General features: G+C 45.2%; 1 pseudogene; it reads left to right on the forward strand.

Moving 5' to 3' along the window:
• Window positions 1-1,165: 1,165 nt before the first annotated feature.
• Window positions 1,166-2,836, forward strand: LOC100355812 (cyclin-I-like; annotated as a pseudogene).
• The last annotated feature ends 4,576 nt before the right edge of the window (window positions 2,837-7,412 follow it).

A 7,412-nucleotide genomic window follows, 5' to 3' on the forward strand; every position in this document is an offset into this window, starting at 1 on the left:
TTACTTCCAGTCTGTCATACAGAACCTGGCGCTGGAGAAAGACTTGATCAATATCTGAAGAAGAATGGAGTGGGTTGATGGATTGCACTGAGAGATAATGTACTACATTTTTTCACTTTTCTACCATAGAAGATTTAAAGTTTATATCAAGTTGATTTCTACTTGATATATACACTTCTTTTTTTTTTTTTTTTTTGACAGGCAGAGTGGACAGTGAGAGAGAGACAGAGAGAAAGGTATTCCTTTGCCCTTGGTTCACCCTCCAATGGCCGCCGCGGCCAGCGCGCTGCGGCCGGCGCACCGCGCTGATCCGATGGCAGGAGCCAGGTGCTTTTCCTGGTCTCCCATGGGGTGCAGGGCCCAAGCACTTGGGCCATCCTCCACTGCACTCCTTGGCCACAGCAGAGAGCTGGCCTGGAAGAGGGGCAACTGGGACAGAATCCGGCGCCCCGACCGGGACTAGAACCCGGTGTGCCAGCGCTGCAAGGCGGAGGATTAGCCTAGTGAGCCGCGGCGCCGGCTCATACACTGTTTTTTTATCAATGTTTTTGGTTCTACTTTTAAGAAATAATAAAGCAACCGACATGACAATGTAAGTTGAATTGATGTATGCTATTCTACACCACTAGATGGCGTCTATTAATAATAACGCTGGAAATCACTGCACATATTCTACCAGGTATTAATTTTAAAAAATTAATACAGGACTTCTTCCTCCCCCCTCCCTCCCCAGCCTTCCCCGTAAGTGGATGCGGCAGCGCCTCTGTCTTGCTTTTTCTTATTTTTTCCTCTTCCCTTCCTTTTTTTTTCCCCTCCCTTTATCACCCCTTCCCCCTTTTTACCATTTCCCCTGGGAGGCGCTTCCCTGGGCAGAGGCAGAACCGGCCGCACTCCCTGCCTCTCTTCGGTCCCCCAATGGCAGGAGGGAGCCCCTCCCGCCCGGGGCACCAGCGGTAGTGGTTGGAGGAGCCGGACCCGCGGTGGCGGCCTCACATCCAGGATCATCATGGAACTAACTTGCTGTGGACCCACGGGTCACGGCTTGTGTGCTGCGCCCTCCCTGCCTGGTTCCTCCTCCATCCTCAGTCGGCCGCTCCGTGTCCCGCAAGGAAAATGAGGCGGCAAGGGGTCCCCTGTGGCCCCGCATCAGCCCTGTGAGGCCTACATGTCTGCCAGGGAGGAGGAGGAAGAGGAGAAGGTAATACATCAAGCTGGGTGGCAGGCAGCTCCGAAGGCTATCATGAAATTTCCAGAACTCTTGGAAAACCAGCCATTGTCATTCCTATTGGAAAAGGCATTCTCTTAGGAAGTCCAGATGTGGGAGATGAATGTGCTGAAATTACCTACAAACCAGAGTGTTTCTCCAACCCAGAGAGATGAAGTAATTCAGTGGCTGGCCAAACTCAAGTACCAGTTCAATCTTTACCCAGAAAGGTTTGTTCTGGCTAGCAGCCTTTTTGGACGGGTTTTTAGCTACTGTAAAGGCCCACCAGAAATATTCGAGTTGTATTGCCATCAGCTGTTTTTTCCCAGTGGCTGGGACTGTGGAGGACGATGAGAGAATTCCAGTACTGAAGGTATTGGTAAGAGAGAGTTTCTGTGGAGGTTCCTCATCGGAAATTCTGAGAACAGAGAGAATTATTCTGGATAAGTTGAATTGGGATCTTCACACAGCCACACCAGTGGATTTGCTTCATGTTTTTCATGCCATTGCAGGGTCAGCTAGGCCACAGTTACTGTTCAGTTTGCCCAAACAGCTGCCGTTCCCTTGCCCGCAAAGGAACGACGATACTCGCAGCTGATCGGACTTCTGTAGACTTTTATTGAGAAAATACAGCGACAGAGAAAGCATGAAAGGAGGAAGAGAGGAGAGAGAAAAAAGCCCCCTCCTTCCTGGGCACACAGCTTATATACGAAATTCAACCAATCACAAGCAGGCTCTAGTCCATGCACGGAACACTCCAATCCGCTGCTTGTTCACGCGGTGTGCACGCGTCCTCGGGCCAATCAGATGAAGTGTCACGCAGCAGGCAGGCTCACTGCACAGTCCTGGGCGCCATCTTGTTGTTTACGAGGCAGGCTCAACTTCTCTGGAAAGTCCCGACCGCTGGAAAGCATTGCCCTAACCGAAACTAGCAACATCCGCCTTGCAATAAAGACACAACGACAGCTATCAGACCAAACCCTGACATGGGGACCCCATGGCTGGCCAGCCCGTGGGGCCCCACACTGAGCCCATCTCAACATCTGGCAGTGCTCACCGAGCAGCCACTTCCCTCTATGGCCTCAGCCACCTTCTGCAGTTCAAACGACCCTTGCTCCCTCTGGCCATGGTTAGGCTGGAAAAGGAAAAGCTCATTGCTGATGGGCTCCCTTTTCAGAAAGCGCAGCCGGAGAGCTCCTAGCTGACCCACTGGCAGGAGCCTGCGGCACATCCCCTTCCCTGCCTCTAAGTTCCATTTATGTCTACTGTCCCCTCAAGCACACCCTGGTGACCTGTGACAAAGGAGTGTCCAGATTACATCTCTCCTCTGTCCCGGGCTCAGGTTCCCCCATGGGGAACAGCAAGCCAGAAGTGTCAGTCAAAGGTACAGCAGCTTTCTACCCTCATCTCCCAACTGCCATCGGGTGCAAGCAAACCTTCGCTAAGCGCAAGTAGAGGTAATGGAGGTGGATGACTTCTACAACGCAATCAAACAGCTCCATAGTGAAGACAATGCTTCATAAAACGTGGGTTCTGTGTGTGACACTGATTTATCAAGAGGGACATGCTTTCCCTTGTCCAATTTTGCAGCCTGCTTCTCTCATGGTGTTGTTACCTTCAAGTGCAAACTAAGGTAGACCACTCCACGAATGAGAACGCAGAAAAACAGGAAAGGCTATGGAAGGCTTATCAGGCTGATCTGAAGTGAGCCAGAAACAAATCCCCCCATTTCACTGTGTGGCTAATTATAATTCAACACTTCACATAAAGACAGCTATATATAGATAGATATGTATATCCTTCTATCTATATCTACTTCAAAATATTTTTAAAAAATTTATTTATTTGAAAGATAGAGTTACAGAGAGAGAAATGACCACAATGGCCAGAGCTATGCTGATCTGAAGCCAGGAGCCAGGAGCTTCTTCCAGGTCTCCCACATGGTTGCAGGGGCCCAAGCGCTTGGGCCATCTTCTACTGCTTTCCCAGGCCATAGCAGAGAGCTGGATCGGAAGCAGAGCAGCCGCGACTCAAACCGGTGCCCATATGGGATGCTGGCACTGAAAGCCAGGGCTTTAACCCACTGCACCACATCACCGGCTCCCAAAATACTTTTAGAAAGTAAAAAATTCCCTTGTAGTATGTCAGTTCTACTCTTTGCTAAAATGTAGCTTGCCTGCGCGGCGGCCATTGGAGGGTGAACCAACGGCAAAAGGAAGACCTTTCTCTCTGTCTCTCTCTCTCACTGTCCACTCTGCCTGTCAAAAAAAATTTTTTTACATTTAATTTTCTTTTAAATTTTAGAATTCAAAGCTTGCAAATCCTATCCCCAGCATCCAAATTCTCCTGTTGCTTTTGCCTGCTTCTCCATTGAACAACGAATTTTATGCATGTTGATCTACACCCTGATATCCACTGAAAAGGCCCCCTAATTTTAAAGCACTTTAATTATTTCACCTTGATGGCCATGTTTAATCCTGATTCAAATTCTAACTAGTTTGAGAAAGGTACTTTGCAATTGTCCTATATGAAGCAGAATTGGTAATAGAAAAATTGCCCATAATACCACTTTGGTTATCTCATTTCAGTTTCTATTGTTTGAAAGAAAAAAAATCACTGTTTTTATTTTATCTTAAAGTGACACATAATTAGGACACCCACAGATTTGTTGAAAGCATTTTTGACATTTGCATATAAAAGAATTTGTGATAAAGTTAATATATCAAGGTGCTCACCAAAGAAACATGTAACAACTAAAATTAAAAATTAAAAAATACAGAAAAGGCATATATATATGTATCTATATAAATATTTAAATTATTCTTATTGTCTATTAATCCAGACCTGTATATTTGGAAAGCCATTTTCTTTCCTAATTCTTTTCATTTTTATTTTTTTTTAATTTAAGTTATACAAGTTTCATGTATTTCATAAATACAAATTTAGGAACAGAGTGAGGCTTTCCCCCTCTTCTTTCCTAAAAATAAAGTTTCCTGTAACTTTGAAATTAATTAAACTCTAAGCAGCCTCAATGAGCAAGACATTTCCAAGTACCTGTAAAATTCTCCGACATCTTTTCTGAAGTGCTGGTGGAAAAACCCACTCCTTGAGAAAAACTTTAGAAATAGTTGAAAGCACAAGAGAAGAAATGAAAAGTCAGACATCATTCTGGCTGCCTTTGTCATTCGTTCATTCAACATCTAGGAACTGCGCAGATCTTATTAAATACTTTGAAGGATGTGCTTGTTATCTTAAAGGCAAACTATCGGGACATTAAGAGGAAAATGTTTATAATATGACATTTAAATCATGAAGGGGACAGATGTTTTGAAAAAGTGGTTCAGAGTTACAAGGGAGAAATAATTTTGAAATGTTGCATCGAGATGAGATAGCTTCTGTTTTCCAGTGCCCACGTGGATTATCAAGGCCAAATTTCCTCAGCATGACATTCAGTTATCTGTGGAAGGGCTGCACTTGAGACTTTTGGGGACAGATCTACGTAAGTAGGGAGGGAATTGGGGGCGACAGATGGGAGAGGAGAAAGGAGAGCAAAGGTTAGGCAGCCTTCAGGGACAAATATGAAAACATGAGTCCAAGAGGGGCAGTGTAAATTATACCATAAAATCTGAAAACTAAATCTTCAAAAACACCTTTGATATGGAGGGAGTAAGCCCACTTTTTTTTTTTTTTAAGATTTATTTTATTTATTTGACAGAGTTACAGAGAGAAGTCTTCCATCCACTGGTTCATTCCCCAAATGGCCGCAACAGCTGGAGATGAGCTGATCCGAAGCCAGGAGTCAGGAGCTTCTTCCAGGTCTCCCAGGTGGGTGCAGGGGCCCAAGGACTTGCGCCATCTTCCACTGCCCTCCTAGGAGCATAAACAGAGAGCTGGATTGGAAGTGGAGTATCCGGGACTTGAACCGGTGCCCAAATGGAATGCTGGCACTGCAGACTGGGGCTTTAACTCGCTGTGCCACAACGCCAGCCCCAAGCCCACATCTCAAGATTGAAAGGACTGAGTAAGGGGAAAGGACTATAAAATGAAACCAAAATGCCTCAGCACTCCTAATCTATATTTTAAAATTGTGAAATTGAGTGTGGAGGTTGCAAAACTGAACTCTGACAACTGTGAAATTTACTTCCATATTTCCAGAAATGCAAAAACGTGACCAAGCAGAGAACCTGTAGCAGGCACCATTTTCATCCACCTACAAAAGAAAAAAAAATCAATATTTTACAATATTGTCTACAACTTAATGGCCTCAAATGAAATCTATCAATTTTCCCAAAGGCTGGCTACCTTTGCTTACTATGACATTTATAACGAAGAGGCATGCTGCCATTACTAGACGGATCAGGGTCTCCACGGACTGTTCTCTTTCACTACCATCCATGATTCAACGAGAAAATGGTTTCTCCAAAGGTTTCTCATGTCGGTGTCTTGCTCTCTTGCATCGGCATCACTTTCCTTAGGTGCTTCCACCCTCAAGCGTGGACAACTCTCTGACTCCCAGCTTCCAAACCAGCAAACACACATAACTTTAACACATAGATTTCCAGCTCATGATCCTTCCTGGGATTCCCACTGCTTACTGGATCATGTCCAAATTCTCTTTCCCTCATAATGCAGAGGAGAGGAGACTGTAGATCTCTATAGTCTGGCTCTAACCTTAGTTTTCTGGACTTCTCAGTGGCATCGGCCACTGGAAACCACCTTCTTTGTAGGACACTCGTTTCCTTTGTCCCTTTGCGCTCCCTTCCTCAGGAATCCCTTGTTTCCCTCTGCCCATGCTTTCCTGCCTCAGAAGCTCCTATTCTACCCCCTTCACACCTGAGGCACCCATAGACTTCCTCCTACCCTTCTCCCTCTCCCTAGGAAATCTCACCCTTTCTAATCTTCACAGTTACTATTCCTATGCTGGGACCCTTGACCCTATATGATCAACCCAAGAGATAGATAGATAGACAGACAGTTATTCCACTCCCCCATACCCAGGAACACATAGAACACACACACACACACACACACACGGACCTTCTAAAAATTTATGGAAAATCCACATTATGGAAAAAATGTATGGGCTTGCTTCAAAATTGTTATTTTGGTACAATTTTGAAATGTGTGTATAAATTTTTCATAATATGTATTGAGATCTATCAATATTATATATTTTATAAATGGCTCATATTTTAAAGGTAACTCAATATAATTCAGATTCAATTTGTAAAAACTGTTAACCCCATGACCTCTCAAAACACCTTCTTTTCCTGTAATTCCTACTTCAGTAATGGCACTGGAGCCCTTTTATTTGTCATGTCAGAAGCTAGGGCTGCTGTCTGCTTCTTCTCCCTCATGCTCTTACTCAGTCACTGGTCAGGTCTTTAACTCTACCTCCTAAATACATCTTGCCTATGCAAGTTTCTCCTCCTCCTCCCTACTACACCATCCTGTGTTGCCAATGCAATAGCAGTGACCTCCTAAATGGTCTGTCTTCCTGTCTCCCATCCAGCCCTTTTCTAATCCCTCTGCCCCACTGTGGTCTTTCATGCACAAGAATCAGATCACCTCCTCTATCACTATTTCAAAACCCTCAATGGCTTCCTATTGCCTCCAAAAGAAAACCTTAACCTTAACCTTCATTGCCCTGTCTGTGCTCCCCCACCTACTGCCTTGGTTCATTATCCCCCAGCAATACCCAACACCTTTCAGTCCTGCTCCACTCCTCACACTTCCCTGAACCCCCCACAGACTTTTCTCTCTACCAGAAGCTCCCCTCTCTTCCCATCTCTGTCTCTCTCACCCCTATTCATCCTGCAGGTGTCAAATGGAATTCCTTTAAGACCCTTCTTGGTCCCCCTGCTAGACTCAGTCACCCCTAGGCTTCCTCATGGCAACATGAGCTGGCCCATTCTGACCCTCCTCATGCTTTCTTGAGTGTGGCCTCTATCTTTCCCACTAGTTGACTCTCAATAGTTTTGGCTAAAAGAAAAAAAAAAAAAAAAGCCCACATTAGCCCCACCTGGGCCTCCGCTACTATGTTTGATGAAGGAGAAGATAAGCCCAGCAGGTGGCAAGCGGTTTATTGCTTCTGCTGGGGAGCTCATGTGCCAACAGGGAATGAATTCATTCTAGGAAAAAGAATGTCTACTTACCGAGCCTTGCAGTTGGAGAAGAGTCCTTTTCAGGACAAAATGATGCTTACCAT

The sequence above is a fragment of the Oryctolagus cuniculus genome, chromosome 13 (assembly GCF_964237555.1).
Source record: "Oryctolagus cuniculus chromosome 13, mOryCun1.1, whole genome shotgun sequence".
Classification (NCBI taxonomy): domain Eukaryota; kingdom Metazoa; phylum Chordata; class Mammalia; order Lagomorpha; family Leporidae; genus Oryctolagus; species Oryctolagus cuniculus.